The sequence below is a fragment of the Ceratotherium simum genome, chromosome 5, assembly GCF_057802395.1.
Source record: "Ceratotherium simum simum isolate JZ-2026a chromosome 5, ASM5780239v1, whole genome shotgun sequence".
NCBI lineage: Eukaryota > Metazoa > Chordata > Mammalia > Perissodactyla > Rhinocerotidae > Ceratotherium > Ceratotherium simum.
In genome coordinates, this window is record NC_141904.1 from 80946293 (window position 1) to 80965463 (window position 19171).

The 19171-nt window shown below is 41.8% G+C and overlaps 1 long non-coding RNA gene across 11 annotated transcripts in view; it reads right to left on the minus strand.

Moving 5' to 3' along the window:
- The window catches only part of LOC147917102 (uncharacterized), a 122659-nt gene that overhangs the window by 58639 nt on the left and 44849 nt on the right, over nucleotides 1-19171 (minus strand). The window contains exon 4 of one of the 11 annotated variants that reach the window (XR_015552266.1): nucleotides 331-469. The exons of the other annotated variants lie outside the window; for them this stretch is intronic. This is a non-coding gene — a long non-coding RNA (uncharacterized LOC147917102). The remainder of the gene's footprint in view (nucleotides 1-330; nucleotides 470-19171) is intronic. 11 annotated transcript variants of the gene reach the window in all.

Sequence of the window (19171 nt, forward strand, 5' to 3'; positions counted from 1 at the left end):
TGGAATATTGAGAAGTGGGTAGAGAGTGACGAGAACTGAGAGCTGAGACTATTAAGATGGCATATGATACTTATTCTAAGTGCATTAAGAAATCCTTGAAGTATTTAAAGCAGGGGATGGACAATTGAACGTTATCTGGCATCTGGGAAGAAAATGAACTAGAGGAGAGAAGACTGGAAGCTAATGAAGGAAGATGCCACCATCTCCTTCTTCTTCCGCCATCTTGAATTAATTCCTTCACTGTTACATACGTGGTTTCCCTGGTTTGACAAAAAAAAATCTATACTGGGAACTTGTCGGCTTTGAGATTATTGCTGAACTAGTACTTACCAGTTATTTTGGATGATGCTATGGAAAAGCCAGTAGTAATTGGGGAATTCTTTCATTCACTCACTTATTGAGATATGTCCGCTACCCAGTGAGAGAAAGACACAACTGAACCAACAATTCCAGTACAAGGAGACGATGGCTAAAACAGAGAAGGGGTTTTCAAGTCATAGGACTAACACAAAGAGGGAAAACTCATCCCTTATCTTGCATCAGAAAATGCTTTCAAGATAAGTGACACTTGAGTAGTGTAATCAACAAAAATAATTTAAATATTAATATTATGAATAATAGCAATATTGTGACTAATGAAAACAACTATTTATAAAATACTACTACTAAGTCCCAAGTGATTTTTCTTACACTATCTAATTAATTACCATGAGATCCCTACAAGGTAGGTATTTTTAAGTCATTTTGCAGATAAAAGAACAAGAGGCACATAATATTAGACAACAGGTAGACAGTTCAGCTACTGCATCCACATCCAAAGTCTGATCTCTTTCCACTACACTATACTCCTAGGACTTAACCAGGTGGACAGAGAAAGGAAAAGTATTCAGGAAGAGGGAACAGTATGAGCAAAGGCATGGAGAAAGAGGGAACATGGAACATTTGGGAAATTAATGTGATTACACTGCATGGAGAGAAAGTACATGTGCAAAGGTGGTAAGAGAGTAGACTGCTCAGATCCTGACCAGCCAATAGGTTGGCACTTTACTCTGAAGACATCAGGGAATCTTTGCAGATTATTGAGCCAGAGGGTAACAAGATTAGATGAGCATTTTATAATGGTCCCTCCATTGTCAGCCCCCTTGGAGGAGATGTGGAATTGCAGGCAGGGAGGATGGCTGCAGGAATCCAGCCGAGTGGAGGGGGCCTGCAATAGGGTATAGCAATGGTAATAAAGAAGGCGGCTAAAAAACATAAGTGGGTAGAGAAGTGACTAAGCAAAGCATAGGGCAATTCTTATTTTCCAGTACCGAAAAAAAATTAAAGCTTTGCATATTGCTCTTAGAAAGGAAAGCTTTCATCTTCAAGATCATGTTAAAATCAAGTACATAAGTATTTTGAGAATTATCCATTACCTAACTGCACATATGCATGAAAAAGAATTGTACATTTAAGGTGTGTGTGTGTGTGTGTTTGTTGTTTGTGTTTCTGGCATCAGAAACATATATCTCGATCAATTATCACGTAATAGGAAGCACTTTGGCCAAATACATCAATAAGTCCAAAACAGCCTTTCTGTGTCTGCATAAAACTCTATCAATGACCCAAGCATCTAGCATATCTCAAAGGCAGATTATTTTATTTGACAATTTATTACAAATGAAATTAATTTTCACATAATGATATCTCTAAATTCTAGGTAAAATGCCTCATTCACAGACAAAAGTCAAAAGCAATGAGTCTGAATAATTTCAGCCCTGTGGAAAATCAATCTTGCTAGAACTCAAGGAAGATTTCTCACTGCTGCCATTTAAAAAGAAACTGAATAAGAATTTGGAGGAGACATATAATAAGTTGCTTTGGAGATAGAGGTATATGATGTCACTGAACCTTTCAGCTTCTCTCTTTTCTGACTCTGATTTTTTATTTCCATTTTATCATGCTCTTGTGGAAAGAGGCAGAGGCTAAAATAAATCAACAAAAATTTTCTAAGTATCGATAATGGCTAGAAAGCAAGTGAGAAGTGGTGCTTGGGGAGGAGGCAAAGTGGGTGACAGAACACTGAGTCAGCAATTGCTGGCAGCTACCTCTCAAAAAAGGATTCATTTGCATGGTTTTCTCCACAATATCAAAAACCCTGGAGAGCAAGGACCAGGTTTAATTATGACCTTTGCTATCCTGAGCACCTACCGTGGTCCTTGCTATAGACTGGATGGACACTATGACTATGACTGGATGGACGCCGTTTCTCACCTCAGTACAGGGACAGGAGTAAGCTGTCCAGGCTCATCAGCAGTTGGTGCACAAAGTTACAATCACCTCCCCTAGCGCTTGAGCGAGAAAGCTCTACAGTGAGACTTTGAGACATAATTTGTCTGAGCACTGGGAAGACAACATTTCAAGTTTTGTTACATCACGTCTTATTTCTATCTAGATTTACTGGAATTTTATAAGTAACTATAGTCTGTGCCATTGTTTCTAGTTTAGAAATAAATAGAATATTGTCTGGTTGTCTCAGAGTAGTATATGATTAGTCAGGTAAACTTCTGCAAGTAACTTTTTTATTGTGGTAAAATATACGTAACGTAAAATTTACCGTCTTAACCATTTTTAAGTGTACACATCAGTGGCATTAAGTATATTTATATTGTTGTGCAGTTATCATTACCAACCACTTCCAGAACTTTCTCATCAACCCAAACTGAAACTCTGCATGCATTAAACACTAACTCTCCATTCTTCCCTCCCCCAGCCACAGGCAACTACTTTCTGTGTCTCTGAATTTGACTATTCTAGTGACCTCATATAAGTGGAATCACACAATATTTGTCCTTTTGTGTCTGGATATTTTCACTAAGCATAATGTTTTCAAGGTTTATCTATGTTGCAACATGTATCAGAGTTTTACTCCTTTTTAAGGCTGAATAATACTTTAGGGTGTGTGTGTATATGTGTATGTCTACGTGTGTGTGTGTGTGTGTGTATCACATTTTGTTTATCCATTCATCCATTAGTGGACATTTGGGCTGTGTCTACCTTTTGGCTATTGTGAAGAATGCTGCTATGAACATTGTTGTACAAATATCTGTTCTTATCCTTTCTTTCAATTCTTTTGGATAAATACCTAGAAGTGGCATTTCTGGCTCATATGGTAGTTCAATGTTTAATTTTTTTTGAGGAAGCATCATACTGTTTTGGATAGTGGCTGCACCATTTTACATTCCACCAGCAATGCATAAGAGTTTCAATTTATCCACATCCTTACCAACAATTGTTATGGCTATTTTGGTTTGTTTGGGTTTTTCTGATAATAGCATCCTGATGGGTAAAACACAGGATCCCATTGGAGTTCTGATTTGCATTTTCCTAATCATTAGTGATGTTGAGCAACTTTTCATGTCTTTATTAGCCATTTGTATATCTTCATTGGAGAAATGTCTCTTCAAATCCTTTGACCATTTTTTAAATTGGTTGTTTGTTTTTTATTTTTGAGTTGCAAGCAGCTTTTTACCACAAGGAAAACATTTCTTGAACCAACTTCTATAAGAAGGATTGACGAACTGTGACAATGGGCTCTCTGTGTATTGTTATAAATCAAGTTTTATTGGAACTCAGCCAAGCTCATTGGTTGATGCATTGTCTATGGTTGCTTTCATACTGCAAAGGTAGAGTTGAGTGAATGCCATAGAGACCACATGTCTCACAAAGCCTAAAATAATCACTATCTGGACCTTTACATAAAAAGTTTGTCAACCACTCTTCTAAAGATGCCATCTCATTGGGCTATTTTTGAAGAAGTACCTGGGGCTAAGAATCGTAATTTTGTTCTTCTTTTAAGAGATTTGGTCTGCATGAGGGAGTCTATGATCAGCCCTATGGTTTAGGGCTGTCAGATAAGATACAGCATGTCTATTTCAATTTGAATTTCTGCTGAACAACAAATCATGTTTTAGTATAAGTATGTCTCAAATGTTTCATGAGCCACACTTAAACTAAAGTATATTTATATATACTAAAGCATTATTTGTTGCTTATCTGAATATCAAATTTAACTGGGTATCCTGTATTTTCACTTACCTACCACAACAACCCTACTATGGTTTCATAAAATCAGGGTCAGTAATGAGCCCTAAACTTTTTGGAAAGCAGGAATAGTTTTGACAAGTTTTAAATCTTCTCTGCAACATCTCTAAGCATTTGTTCCTGCTGTTCCCTCTGCCGGGAAGGATTTTGCCTTGTTGCCTGGTCAACTCCTGTTCAGCTTTAAGACTCAGAACCATCTGAAGCCTTTATTGATAACCCCCCAGGTGAAGTTGGATGTCCTTTCTCTATGATCTCATTACATACCCTTAATAATAATAATGATAGCAACAAGAGCTAAGACTGAGTTGCTGATTCCTATGTGTGAAGCACTGGAAAACATATAGTAGCGCCTCAACAAATAGTTGATGAATGGACTTAAATCAAGTGGGATGGTGCATGAATTAAATCACTGATGGGTACTTCTTTTCCTCTCCTTTGATTATCCTAGACAGCCGGGACTTGTTCTCGGCTGATTAAGCAATTGGATGCTATTTGCTCTGGACTACTTCTCCACCACCACGCTTCAGGACTTTCTCCCTCAGCTCACACACGGTGTTCCTCCCGCAGCACCTGGGACTGCAGCACCCCCTCCAGCAGAGCTAATCCATCCTGCATCCCAGTCCTTCAAGGTCCCACCTCTTCCTCCTCGGTGACAACAGGTACTGGAATATTTGCTGTAAGTGTGTTAGCCCGTGAGCTCCTGCTTACAGGTAGCACCATGCATTAACACACGTAACGGAAAGTCCCTCAGGAAAAGTGTCAGAAAGGGCGTTAATCTTGGAAAGAATTTTCTGATTATTTTTTAACTCAGATGCAGAAAGCGGGGCTACAAATAAACGGGAGACCTACCCCAGTTGGCTCTCTGCCAGTCTTTGCCTATTTGCCTTCTCATCCATTCCCTCCCCTTCCTCTGCTCTTCTGTCTACTGTAATGGGCTGACTCTACTATGTTTCTCAAGCTTCCTTGCCAAGTATCTTCCGGTTAGGCTCAGCCAGCAGGAGGCTCCGGTGGGAGAAGCCAGGGCATTCGTCTCCCTCTCTCTCTGTTACAGGCAGGATCTCAGGCAGAAGGTGTGTTTCCACTGTGATCACAGTTTGCATTGGGCAGCCCTGGCTCCTGGGCTCTGAGAACAACACGGCCTCCTCCATTTGTGCTTCAAGCCTCAGGTGACAATGGCTTCCTGTGGGTGTTAAACTCTGAGGTGCCTCCCATCCCATTTGGCTTTTGAGCCTTCCCAGCAGCTTTCTAACTAGTTGCTTCTATTTTATTCTTGCTATTGAATTGCTGGCAGGATGTGTTTTCCTAACTGGCTCCCCACTGACAAAGCTGCCCTTCAGGATGGAGAATGCAGAAAGTCTGCCATCATCCCCCAGGACAGGACCAGAGGCAGGGGAAAGGGACTGCTCTGTATTCCCAGGAAATTCTAATCCCACTTATATTCATTCTAGATTTTGATGGAGCAAAGTAGAAGGAGGATTGGGGAAGAAGGACAGAGATGAACGTCACTATCGTTTGTTTATCACTTGAATGCCTAGGATTTTTAAATAATCCTTAGAACAGTCCTTCATGGTAAGTATTATGATCCTCAAGGATTGAAGACCCAATCCTTCAAGGTAAGCAACAAGGAGCTGTTGCTGGAAAAGGTTGAGTTGCATTCCCAAAGCTACATAGCTAGTGAACCTGGTACTACGATTGAAACCTAGGTGGGTCTTTTTCACTCTGCCTCACTGACAAGAAAGATAATTTTTTTAAATGGCAAAAACCGGAATTCACAAAAATCAAATCAAGTAAAAAAAAAATTTGCTCAACTGTGTCACGATTTTGAAATGATTCTTCACTCCTGGGTTTTTTTTGAACACTAACATATAATTAAGAATTGATGTATTTTCTGCAAAACAAATCAGATTCATGTAGATAGATGAATTCAGACAATACTTCCATGCTTTAAAAGGCAATGTCCTATCCAGAAACCTTATTATTTCATAGAATTTTATGATGCCATCAGGTGGCACTGTGAGCCTCTCAGTCTGTCCATGAAGCCCTAGCTGACCTGTCTCCAGCTGACCGTGAAATTAGGTACATTTTTAGTTGACCACTGGGGCAGGTCAGTGATGGACATAAAGAGTCACGTAAACTCCATGGGACATGTGAACACAGAGGGCCAGATTTTCTAGCTTTGGTATCAAGTATGCTCCATCCATTTAGTTTAGCTCATGTTAATAATTCTTCTAGTGAACTCTGAGACAAAAATAGAAAATTTATGTTTTAGAGTTCAAGACAACTCTGTAACTATTGTACCATTTCACAGCCATTGAAGAAGTGAAGATACTCTATTTTAACATTAAAAATAGTGGAAAAATGTTAAGCCAAACATGTAAATGAATATAAGTTTTAAACACCTAATATATATCATACCATATATATATATATATACAGACAAATACGTGGTATATATACTAAAAATAACTAGAGCTGAATGCAGTATTAGAAATAGCCTAGTATATATATCCCTAACTTTACAAATGAACACACTTTCACCAAGGGAAGTCAAGGTTCACACACAGGAGAGATATATATATATATATATATGTGTGTGTGTATATATATATATATGTATGTGTATATATATATATATGTGTGTATATATATATGTATGTGTATATATATATGTATGTGTATATATATATGTGTATGTGTATATATATATATGTATGTGTATATATATATACATACACACACACATATAGACAGCATGTATGTGTGTGCATACACACACATGCGTATATATATATACATACACATACATTCATACACACACATATATATGGAGAAGGAGAGAGTGAATGAATGTGCATCTTTACATCAGTTAAAGTATATGAAAGGTGGCATGGTAGAAATAACCGTCAAAATGGCAAGTATCAGAATTCCACTTGGAAGTGAACTTGTCCTTGGACTGCCAAGTCTTTTAAGAAGGTGAAGCCTTGATGAAATGGGTTGGAGAGGACCAAACTGTTCTGAAGTAGAGATAACAGGATGTGGGTGTGGGACAAAAAGAGAGGGGAAAGAAGACTGGAGAAAGGAGAGTGAAGTTGGTGAGCAGCATGATGGTCAAAAGAGTTTTAAAAGCAGATACTTTAGGTATTTAACTTATTTAATGTATTTGTGGTCACTGTGATATAAGGACGCTCCAGAGACTCTAACCTTTAGCCAAGTCTGCGATGCACACAAGCCCTGTGTGTGGGTTTGGGGTGAAATCAAGGTAAAGAGGTTGAGTTCCAGGAGTAGGTGGCATGGAACAGGGAAAACAGGCCACAGGAGGTGAGATTTGGGAAGGTCAAGTGCCCCCTGGAAGCAGAAACTTGCCACCAGCAGGGAGCATGAGTCTGCAAGGTCTAGCAAAGGTCTGGAGAACTTGGGAAGAACGTGCGGTCCTGGCCCTGAGCTGACTGGTGGCCTGTGCACACACATTTCGTGGACGTCCCCCTCTGGATGCACGGGGAATTTCAGTGGGTTTTGGTCTTCTTGTTCCTGGGCTGCTGACAGCAGAATCTGAAAAGGTGGCAGTGTTGTCTGAGATCTGAGGCTCTTCTGGGGTGGTCAGCTGAGAGGGGAGCCACAAGCCAGTGTTCCCCAGAGGGCTGTCCAGGAAGATTGAGAAGACTTGACAGCCAGGGAGGGATGCTTGCCAAGGGCAGAAGGGAAGCTCTATCCCGATCTGTAGTGGTTGGCTGAGGACAGTGAAGCTCTGGAATTATTGCCCAATCATCTCAATATCCTAGAGCCCAAACCCTTGTTTAGCCTTCTGTTATGGATGGTTACCAGCTATCAACTCAGTAAATCAGCAGGATTTGTATCCTAACAACCCAAGTTAAGGGCTAAAATCCATATGCTACTATCATCAGGGAGAGGAAGGGAGAGAAGGCAGGCATGTTTAAATTGAGTCGTGTCCACTCCAAAGGACTGACTGAGAGTGGTCATCAGATGGAGTTAGGGGTCACATTTGGAAGTCTGAGCTTACCCCAGTGTCTCTGGAAAAAAATGTGTTTGCTTATCTGCTGGCCTTCTCAACCTGCACACACACCTTTCGGCTCTGTTCCTTCCTCCCATGTCACTGGGAGGGTCTGGTTGGTGGAAGTAATGAGAATTAAAAGAGCCCAGCCATGTATATGTACATAATTGTATATACACGTAGATAATTTTTTTTTTTTTAACTCAAGTGACAGAAACCTAATTCAAACCAGCTCAAGAGAGAAGGAAATGTATTGGGTCATGAAACTGGGAAGTGCAGGTGCGGCACCACCTATAGGCAAGACTAAGATTCAAGTAATAGAATAGGGCTCGGTCTCTCTCTCCTGCCTTGCCTCTGTCTCCCTCCATGTTTTCTCAGCCCGTCTTTCTCAGGAGGGGAAGATGGCTCCCAACACGCCCAACTTTACCTCCCACTAGTTTAGCAACTCCTTTGGGCATTAGGACACTTGTATCTCCCAACATCCTTATATAAATTTACAAATGGCCTTTTAACTACTATTTGAGACTTTTATCCATTTTGCAAGTATTTATTGAGCTCTTACGATGTTCAAAGCAGTGTTCAAGGGCCAATAAGACAGAGCCCTTCCTCTTGTGAAGCATCTATTTTTGTGCCAGTGCTGTTCCCAGGAGGAAGGGGTACTGTGCCTGGGACAGTCTGGACCAGATACTCACCCCCATGGGACCAAGTTGGGGAGTGCACACTATGATTGACAATCCCACTCAGACATCATGGAATGAGGGAGGAGCAGTTTTCCAAATGATACAGGTATGTTGAGTACATGGAACAACTGTGCACCATACACCATCTCACTTCCTGCTTTCCCTCTTAAGAAATTCCAGAACTGTACCCTCAAGCCCACCAGCTGCATTTAAGCATTAAGACAGGAAAGAATGACAACAGAGGCTTCTTTCTGGAACAGCTCTCTCAATCCCTGATAAGGCAGCACACACACAGGTGTAGAGCAGGTATGAGGAATCTTGCCCACAATCTCCAAGTCTGCAAACTAAGTAACTGTGTTGGCATCTTGGCAGCTGCTCTTGTTTGCATTTATAAATTAAGTTTTTAATACTCACATTTGTAGAAGTGATTTTTTTTTTTTTTTTGGACTTTTGTCTCAAAAGCAAAATGTCACGGTATTTTTTAAAGTGCATAGATTTGAAGCAAATGCAAAGCAAGTGCCTTCTGGCTTGGAAAATAACCAGGCTACCCTCATCCTGAAATGAGACGTAATGAGACTCCCGGAAAGTGCTTATTATTTCTTCTCATAGGGGCTACACCTTTGCTTGTCCTTTATTTTGAAATTCCAAATATCTTTAATGGCGTACGTCTGGAGAAACATCTGAAATATAATTCACAAGGCCTGGGAGATTCAGGAAATCTGAGATTATATACATAAGGGGATAGGCAGATCTCACAGGTGTCACAAACGCTTGGTGGGAGGTTGCTAAAGATATAGCTTGTTTGTTTCACTGAATGTCAGAGAAAGTCATGTGGATGTAAACCTGAGGTAGAAGGATGATAGGAATATTCAGTGCATTACAAAAGGCATGACACCCATCAGCGACCTTGGGTATTGCCCATCACGTACAGTCATCCTGTTTTATATCTGCATGGTCACTTCTCTTGTTCCTGCACTAGATTCTAAATTCTGCAAGGACAGTGACCAAATGATTTCAGGCACTATACTAATCACTTAAAAAATTAATTCTTTCAATCATCATGATATACATGAGGGTATTATTACCATCACTTTTCCCCATGTTGTAAAGAAGGAAGCCAAGACACAGAGAAGTTAAGCGATTTGCCCAACATCACACAGCTATGAAATGAAAGAATTAAGATTGAACTCCAACTAATTTGACTCAAGAGCCTGAGTTCTTACATACCTGTGGAGTGAATGGCTAAAGCTCTCTCACAATCCAAATATTTTACATTTTTTCCTGTGAGAGAGAGGAAAAGAATGAACTATTCTAGATATTGTCTATAAGTAGAGATCAGGAAGTGAAACACCTTTGGGAACCTCATTTCACTAAAACCATAGCAGCAGATCAATCAGCAACCTGTAGAGGTGAAGATTTCCTTCATTTTTGTTAATTACAAAGTTTTAAAATCAAAGTAATACACTACTTGGCAGTAACGTCTCCCGCCCACCCTTCACAACCCCAGTCCCATCAGCAAAGACATTCATTTTGAGCTCCTGGTTGTTTCTCCTGGTAGTTACTGGAGATATGTGCTAGAACTTGATAACCAAGATCAAATTTAGTCTTTGTTTATTGTCTGCCAATATAACAGGGCAGGATTTAGCTAACTTATATCACTCCAACCTCCCCTTCCCTATTTAGATATTTCAGCTTTTTTAGATTTTCCATCAGTTACCTTTTAATTTTAAATAAAACTCTAGCATTATTGACAACTAATAGTTTCTCACAGCTACTCCATGACTCTTAAGGTGAAGATATAAACACCCCTCCTCTTGCCCTCAGCTTTCCCCCTCTTTTTTCCATCCCCAACCTTTGCCATCTGTGGTTTCACTTTAATGCAATTAAGTCAGATAACTTTTATATTTTGTCTTTTTTGCCGTATCTAGAGGTTGGTCTTAAAATTGCACGTCAATATTCATATTTATATTTTTTGTTACTTTGGGAAATTATTCACCATTGAAAACATTTGCTCACTATTATTGTACTTTAAAGATTGTTTTCTCCTGGAGCTTCTCTTTATCTTTACTCATTTGCTTCTTGCCCTTATCATATGTCTATTTTTCCCCCAGACTCTCTTTGCATCCAATCTTTCTGTTGATTCCCTGAGCCTTCCAACTGCTGCCCTGAAATGTTTACCACACAGCTATCATCTTGAGACTTGCCTTTAAGTTATTTCTGTGCTGGACTCACTGTTTTCTGGATCCTATGTCTTCTCTGTTCTCGTTACTTTCTCTGTGTCAGTCAGGGTAGACTACTTCGTGCTGAAGTAACAACAACTTCCAGCCTCAGTGGCTCAGAATCGCAAGTTTTGTTGCTCTCTCAGAGCACATGCCTACCAGAGATTGGTGGTAGCACTGCCCCACATCACCCTCGTTCCAGGACCCAGGCTGACTGAGCAGCATGCTGTCTGTCCGAGGGAAAAAGAACTTGGACAATTATGCACTGGCCCTAAACAATTCTACTTGGATCTGACACATGCCACTTCCATGTACATTTCACTGGCCAGAGCAAGTCGCGTGGTTAATTCTAACTTTAATGATTGTTTGTTTTTTTCCCCAAAGCCCCAGTGCATAGTTATGTGTATCCTAGTTGTACATCTTACTAGCTCTTCTATGTGGGACACCACCTCAGCGTGGCTTGACGAGCAGTGTGTAGGTCCACACGCAGGATCCAAATCGGTGAACCCCAGGCTGCCAAAGTGGAACGCATGAACTTAACCGCTATGCCACCAGGCTGGCCCTAATTCTAACTTTAAAGGGGGCAGATAAGTGCAATCCTTCCATGTGCAAGAAAAGAGGAGAAAGGGACTATTTGTGAACAGTCCTCACGACTATTATATTTTCTCATTTTGTTGAAGCACATTCTCAAGTAACTTCCTAAGAAATGCTGCAAACAAATGTTCACGTCTGAAATTGCATATGTTCAAATTCTCCAAAAATGTTTACTCTCCAAAGGAAGTAAAAGTAAAGAGGGCACTTGCTGCCTCAGGTCATGTCACAATCCACCAGAAGGAGCTAACCAGAGAGAGGAAGCAGAATAGGCTTTGAGAGATTCAAATAGGCAGATAGATTCAAACTTCTTTTGTTTGGCTGTAGAAAAGCAGATTTAAGCTTTTTTAGAGTAAATATTGGTGGATAGGAAGGTTCTAGAGAAGCACTCTCCAATATAACTTTCTGTGATGATGGAAACATTCTGTGATGTGTGCTATCCCATATTTTAACCACTGGTTCAGTGTGGCTATTGAGCACTTGAATGTGGCTGGTCTGACTCAGGGAATTGTGGCTAGTGGCTATCATATTGGACAGAGCAGTCCTAGAGATTCCCCCCAAAAATGTAAGTTCAATAGAATGGTCTGAGAAACAGCAATCTTATATTGAAGTCATAAAAAATCCTTGGGAGTAAAACAAGGGAAATGATTAAGAGACCACCAGGGGCCCAGTAAGTAGCACTCTGCAGAGCTCACAAATTAAAAAGGGCACACACACAAAATATGGAAGGAGAGGCGCTAATATAAAAGAATAACAAAAAAATGAATGAATAGGGTCAAATGGTGTATACCAAGTTTCTTGGTTAAACTTCAAACCATAACAAAAAGAGAATTTCTTTTGTCTTTTGATAATGCAGAAGAAGAAACTGAGCACGATGGAAGGAGGCCGGCTGCACGGGGTCAGCAGTGTGGTTAACAGCCCTGGAGAGAGACGCCTGCCCCAGCGCTGTGCTCCCTTCTCTTTTCTGCCAAATAGAATTCATTTGGTTGAAAGGCAAGAGGAAAAAGCTTGTAAGAAAGCTCCTAGATCTTTTAACGGAATTGCATTCTCTGGCTCAAACCTAGGGTAATGATTCTCAAACATGAGGGCACAGAAGAATCAGCTAGTCACCTAGTCACCATGTAGATTGCCTAGGAACAATGCCCAGAGGTTGTAATTTAGAGGTCTGTGATGGGTTTCAGGGATCGTCACGGGGGTGGGGCAGGACAGGTGTTGGAAAGTCACCGACAAATGATTGTTGAAGGAGTCTCGGAACTGGGGTGCCTGTGTGTCCAAGAGGAATGCAGAAGAAAATGTTAGCCCTGCTCCTGGCATCTATCTTTCCCTCTAACAGAGAAATAAGATTTACTAACGTTTAACACATGAATTGACAGTAGTACTTGTATGTAATTAATAAATACAGACACACAAATTAAGGCTACATGATAGAAAGGAAAATAAAGAAAATAAAAACGTTTGGAACCACTGCAAAAGATCATGCCACAAAATGTATGTCTTCCTCACTCTCCTGATCCCAGTCCTCAAATATCCCTCTCCACGTTCAGCCATTAGCTCTCGTGTCTTTGCTTTCCTTCCTGAGAGAATCTGTGCATAAAAGCATCTCTGAATCTCTTTCTCTGGACACAGATGGTAGCTTATTAAATACATTGGCCAGGATCTTGATTTTCTTTTTTTTAATTTAAAAATATAAGTTGTTGGGGCCAGCCTTGTGGCTGACTGGTTAAAGTTCCATGCGTTCTGTCTCCACGGCCCGGGTTTGCAGGTTCGGATCCAGGGTGCTCACCTACTCCACTTAGCCTGCTGTGGAGGCGTCCCACAAACAAAACAGAGGAAGCTTGGCACAGATGTTAGCTCAGGGCTAATCTTCCTCAAGCGAAAAAAGAGGAAGATTGCCGACGGATGTCAGCTCAGGGTGAATCTTCCTCATCAACAAAAAAATTTTTTTAAAAAATAGTTTAAAAAAATAAGTTGTTGATTCTTTCTTGTCAGCACATATTAATGTGTCTCATCCTTTTTAAGTAGAGGGAAGCAAGCAACACAATGAAGTGGTTTTGAGCATTGACTCTGGGGCTAGATTGTCTGAGTTCACTTCTCATCTTGGCCATTTATTAGCTGTGTGATTTGGGGCAAGTGACTTAACCACTCTGAACCTTAGTTTTTTCATCTGTAAAGTGAGGGTAACAATAATAGTACCTATCTTACAAGGTTGAGTGAAGATTAAAGGAGTTAATATATGAAAAGTAATTAGAACAATGTCTTATACACAATAAGTGGTTATTACTATAGAAAAGGATCAGGTGATTCTGATGGAAGTGGACCATGGAAAATATTTTGAGAATCCTTGTCCTAAGCTGAGATGGTTTCATTCATGCATTCATTCATTCATTTACGTATTGAGCACTTACCATGTGTTAAATAATGAATGTATAGAAGTGAAAAAGAAGCATCCAGTCTTGCCTTCATGGAGCTGAAACTCAGTCACAGCACAAATCATGCAGTACTGCTCATCCTTCCATCTACCCAATTATTCTGGAAACCTGTATTTTTCCTTCTCTGTTCTCTTAATGGGATAATAAGGTATGTTCAGTAAATGCTTAACAATTGAAGGAATGGTAAATTTGCCATTGTACAGACATGACCTCAAATATTTGTTATGTAGTAGGGATTTAGGGATTCAGAAAATAAATGAGTATTTCTAAGACCTGGCTATTCCTGGCAAACTTGTGCGGTTGTGCCATCTCCTTATGGCTTAGTCTCTCCCCTTTTCTCTGTTCCTCTCTTCAGCCACAATTTACTTTGAGACCAGGGCCTGATACTCTATGCCAGAAGAGAACCACTGCCCCATACTAAAATGTCTCCTCTCTTTCCCCAAATCAAGATGTCTTAGCTCTTGCTCTCAGCCAAAGGCACCAAACCCCAAAACTAACACACCAAAATGCTGATGATTTATAACTGCTTACTGTGTATGTGCCATTTCAGGAGAATGTGCTCATTAAAGAGAATGCAATTAAATCCAAAGAAATGAATATCTAATAGTAGAATTTAAAGAAGTATACCACTCATCAAAGGTTCTTACAACATGTAGATTAACGTGGTCAGCCTAGATAATAACATTCCCCCCTACGTGGTTGCTAGTCCTTTAAAATTTACAAAATCCTTGAAACTTTTATTTGTCAAAACTTCTCTGTGGGCTGAGTTCACTATTCCTGGTTTACAGATTAGGAAACAGGAAGACATCAGGTTTAAACAATTTGTTTAAACCCAAGGTGCCAGAAAGGGTCAGAGCCAGAATTTAAACTCTGATCTTCAGCCTTAATGTCCAGTCCCCTTCCCATCTCATTGCAGCCAGTTCTAACGGAGGGGAAGAGACTGCTCAGAGAAAGAAGATGTATTATCAGTGTAACCTGCCTGTTGTCTCTGAAAATCACACCCCCAGTCCGGGGGTGATCAGCTATGAATCCCGTCATCACTTCAGCACCTGCCCGTGGCCGCGATGGGTGTAATTCACACTGACATACGAAAGAGGCGTCTGTGATCTCAACTGGAAATACAATCCCAGGGCAGCAAACTTCCTAATTCAATAATTTTGGGCCAAAAAGACACCTCTTCTCTTGTTTCTGTAGCTGCAATGCCCTCTAGTGGGAAAAGCTGGCACCGTGCCCTGAGATGTAGTGAGGCCTGTAAGGATGTCACTCTTGGCCCTTCCTCCTAGGGGGCGACAATCCCCACACACAAGCTCCATCTGCCTGGACGTAACTCAGCCACACGCATTATTGAGATGCTGGGTCACATTCTCGGGTTAAGATGTAAGAGCCCCCTTAAAGCCTCAGGATACAGAATTACATCACAGATAGCATTTTCCCCCTTTTATTTTATACTGTGTGTATTTCCTACATCTCAGGGGATTGTCCCCTATACACACACACACACACACACACACACACACACACATACACGAATGACGGAAAGTAACAGCTGGACCTAAAAAGTATCTGGCCCAGAGATTGCACACAGACAAACAGCCCAGATTGGGACTGTGGAAGTATTTTGCATGGCCCAGTCAATGTTTTTTGCTTATCCATTTGCTATTTTTCTAAAGCGAATTTAATGCTTTTAGGTGGATCTGCACTCTCCAGTTATCCACAGGGTTTTTTTTTTGTTTGTTTACCAATTCTTATTGTCTTAGTTTGGTTCCCCCAAAGCAGACCCAAGACAAGGACTTCGATCCAGGTAGCATATTTGGGAGAGGATCTAAGGATGCAGCGAGGAAGTGAGGAGACTGAGGCAGGGAGGAGAAAAATGCCACTCGAGGACGTGTGATGGGATGAATTGTGTCCCCCTAAATTCATATGTTGGAGTCCTAAGTCCCAGTACCTCAGAATGTGATGGGCACTTGGGTCTTTCAAGAGGTAATAAGGTAAAATGAGGTCATATGGGTGGCTCCTGATCTAATATAACTGGTGTCCTTATAAGAAGAGGAGATAAGGACACAGACACATGCCGGGGGAAGACCATGTGAAGACACAGAGAGAAAATAAGCCAAGGAGAGAGGCCTCAAAAGAAACCATCCCTGCCAACACCTTCATCTCTGACTTCGGGCCTCCAGAACTGTGAGAGAATAAATTTCTGCTATTTAAAGGTGGAGCACGTCCTCCCGCTGTTAGAGAACACCACCCACAGGCAGGCAGGGAAGCAGACAGATGTGGGCAGTTGAGGTGAGAAGCCTTTATTCAGCATGTTAGGGGGAACTGCCCACATTCTCTCCAGGTAACTCTCAAGTGGGCCAAGGGGAGACGGGCTGAGTGTCAGCTGTGCCTGCTACACTAAATCTCCATTATCTCTATTAATACACTACACTGTTATCTCACAACGTCTGCACATTGACGTCAGTGGCGTGGCTCCTAAAGTGACGTGCTTTTGCACTAACTTCCCTTTTGACCCGAGCACCCCTCCCCTGGACTCTAACACGTCTTTCTCTCACCACTCGGGTTTCAGCTCAAGTTTCTCTCCCGAGAGTTCTCCTCTGACCACACCAACTGCAGCTGCCCACGCCAGGCATGCTGGAGAGATTTCCAGCTTAGAATCCCCGCCACTCCCTCCATCCATGTCATTGTGCACATGGTGCTAAACGTCCCCAAGCCTTTGCGCTTCGTGCCTTTTATGTGAAGATTTATGTGCGTACATGATGTTTCTGCATCTTAATGAGAAGACAGTGCTTGTCGCTCCTGTACAGAACAAAGTATGTGACAGCTATCACTTCAGTTTTTCTGTCAATTTGTCACACCCCCCCTTCCGATGACAAGCACTCTTCCTCTAGTATTTGGGCAAACCTAATGATGATGCCCCTGCTTTGAGTGCTGCTTCCTCAGCTGCAAAGGGCTTTCAGATGCACTGTCTCAGGCCCTCAAACAGGCTGATGAAATACGGCAGAGAGGCAATACCACCCCAACCTACAGACTTGCAGAACAGAGGCGGAGCAGCTGCTGCTATGTCCCACAGTCACCCGACAAGGTTGTGACAGAGCCACACTGAGAACCCAAGCCTCTGGATTCTGGCTTGGAGTCCTTCCATTTCCAGATGCCGGCAGGAAACAGGAACTCTCATTTCACATGCAGCACAGGCTGGCTCTGAAAACAAGCAGTGCATCAGCCTTCCAAGGAAATTCCCCAGGAGAACTTGACCCTGTCATTGGCTGGAGCTTTCTCTCTCTTAATTGAAATTGTTTTCTTTCTTGGTTAACAATGGTCTTCAGCTGCTGCTGTGCAAGCAAGCCCCTTCCTGGTGGAGAAAGAAACTATATGATAGTGTACTCGAGTGGCTTATTCCTCCCCCTGTGAAGAATCTGTTGGCTTATTTTTCTAAGGTTTGTTTTATCTCTAAATGATGTCACAGATTAATAACCAACTATTACACATGCAATCATGCCAAAGACCTCCCAGCTTCTATCTTTGCACTTTCCTACTCCACACAGCAGCCAGGGTGATCCTTTGAAACCATATGACAGACAGGTCACTGCTTTGCTCAAAATATTCCAGTGCCTTCCCTTTGCCATGAGAGTAAGTCAAAGTCATTACAAGGCCCTAGATGATCTGCTCCCATCCCCCTCCTCACCGCTCAGACCCCATCAGCTAGCCCCTCCTCATTCATTCTCTGCTGGCTCATTGGCCTCACACCAAATGTGTGTGCATGCAGGGCCTTTGCACTCGCTGTTTCCTTTGCTGGAACTTTCTCCCAGATTTGTGCATGCCTACCCCTATGCCTCCGTTAGGTCTTTGTTTAATTGTCACCTCTTTAGTGTGCTCTTCGTGCGGGAAGAGCTTGTTTGATTTGCCGCCGAATCCCCAGCTTCTACAACACTCAGTAAGTATTCATTGAACCCACAGAATGAGTAAAAAAGGGGGATATATGTAGTGTTTGGGCCTCATGTCATAAACCTTATTTAAAATAGTTCAGATAAGGAGTCTAAACGTATGCAATGGATAGGGTATGGCCCTCTCCACTGTAAAATTTCTAAATACTAGCCTCTTTGTTGTAGGGAAGTGAGGGCAGGTCTCTGACATCGGCAGAGACAACTGATGGTCAATGAAATGCCAAGCTCAAGTGTTAGCCGTGACTTCTCACTGTCGGTAAGGCAAATAGGGACAAAGAGAAAACAGGTCTCAATTTAATGCAACCCTTAAAATCTTTTTCATAATCTGAGGTCGTATAATCTTCTAAGTGTCTGACTTAAATGTCTCATATTCACTGTTCCTCAAGCATTTACCATGTGGTTTTAAAAACGTGAATACTCAGGCCAGCCCGGTGGCATAGTGGTTAAGTTCACACGCTCTGCCTCGGTGGCCCAGGGTTTGTGGGTTCGGATCCCAGGTGTGGACCTACACCACTCATCAAGCCATGCTGTGGTGGCATCCCATATACAAAATAGAGGAAGACTGGCACAGATGTTAGCTCAGGGGCACTCTTCCTCACCAAAAAAAAAAGGGAAAAAAAAGGGGAATGCTCTTAGGAAGGCCACTGTTTTTTTGTTTAAGTTTCCTCAGAGCAGACCCCGAGAAAAGGATTGGAGGGCATGTAATTGATTTGGGAGGAGATGCCAGGAAACAACAGTAGAGGAAGAGGAGGTGAGATAGGGAAGGGGAGGAAGCCAGTACAAGGAACTGAGGCACTAGAGGCAAATGGAACTCAGTCCCGCTGGGAACTCTGGGAAACAGAGCAGAATGTGTGGTGGTCTGAGCAGTAGAGGCAGGCGTTGTGAGCTAGCAGCATAGAGGATGTGAAACCAAGTCTGTCAGAGAGTGCTACAGGAGGTGCAGAGGAGGTGATGGTCAAGAGGAGCCTTGCAAGGCAGAGACGATGCAGAAGGGCATCTTAGCCACTGGGGCTTGAAGGGTCAATTCATATACCCGGGTGTCCTAGACATGTGACTATTTCTTCAACAGCTGAATTTAATTTTGCCTTTAAACCCCATCCACTGGGCAGCAATCAGTTTAGGTCTCCCTTCCCTCTTACCCCAGGGATCTGCAGAAGCTCTAAAGAGAACACGGGAAGCAGAAGCATCTGCTTCTCTGGTTTGGGGTCTTGATGGTGAA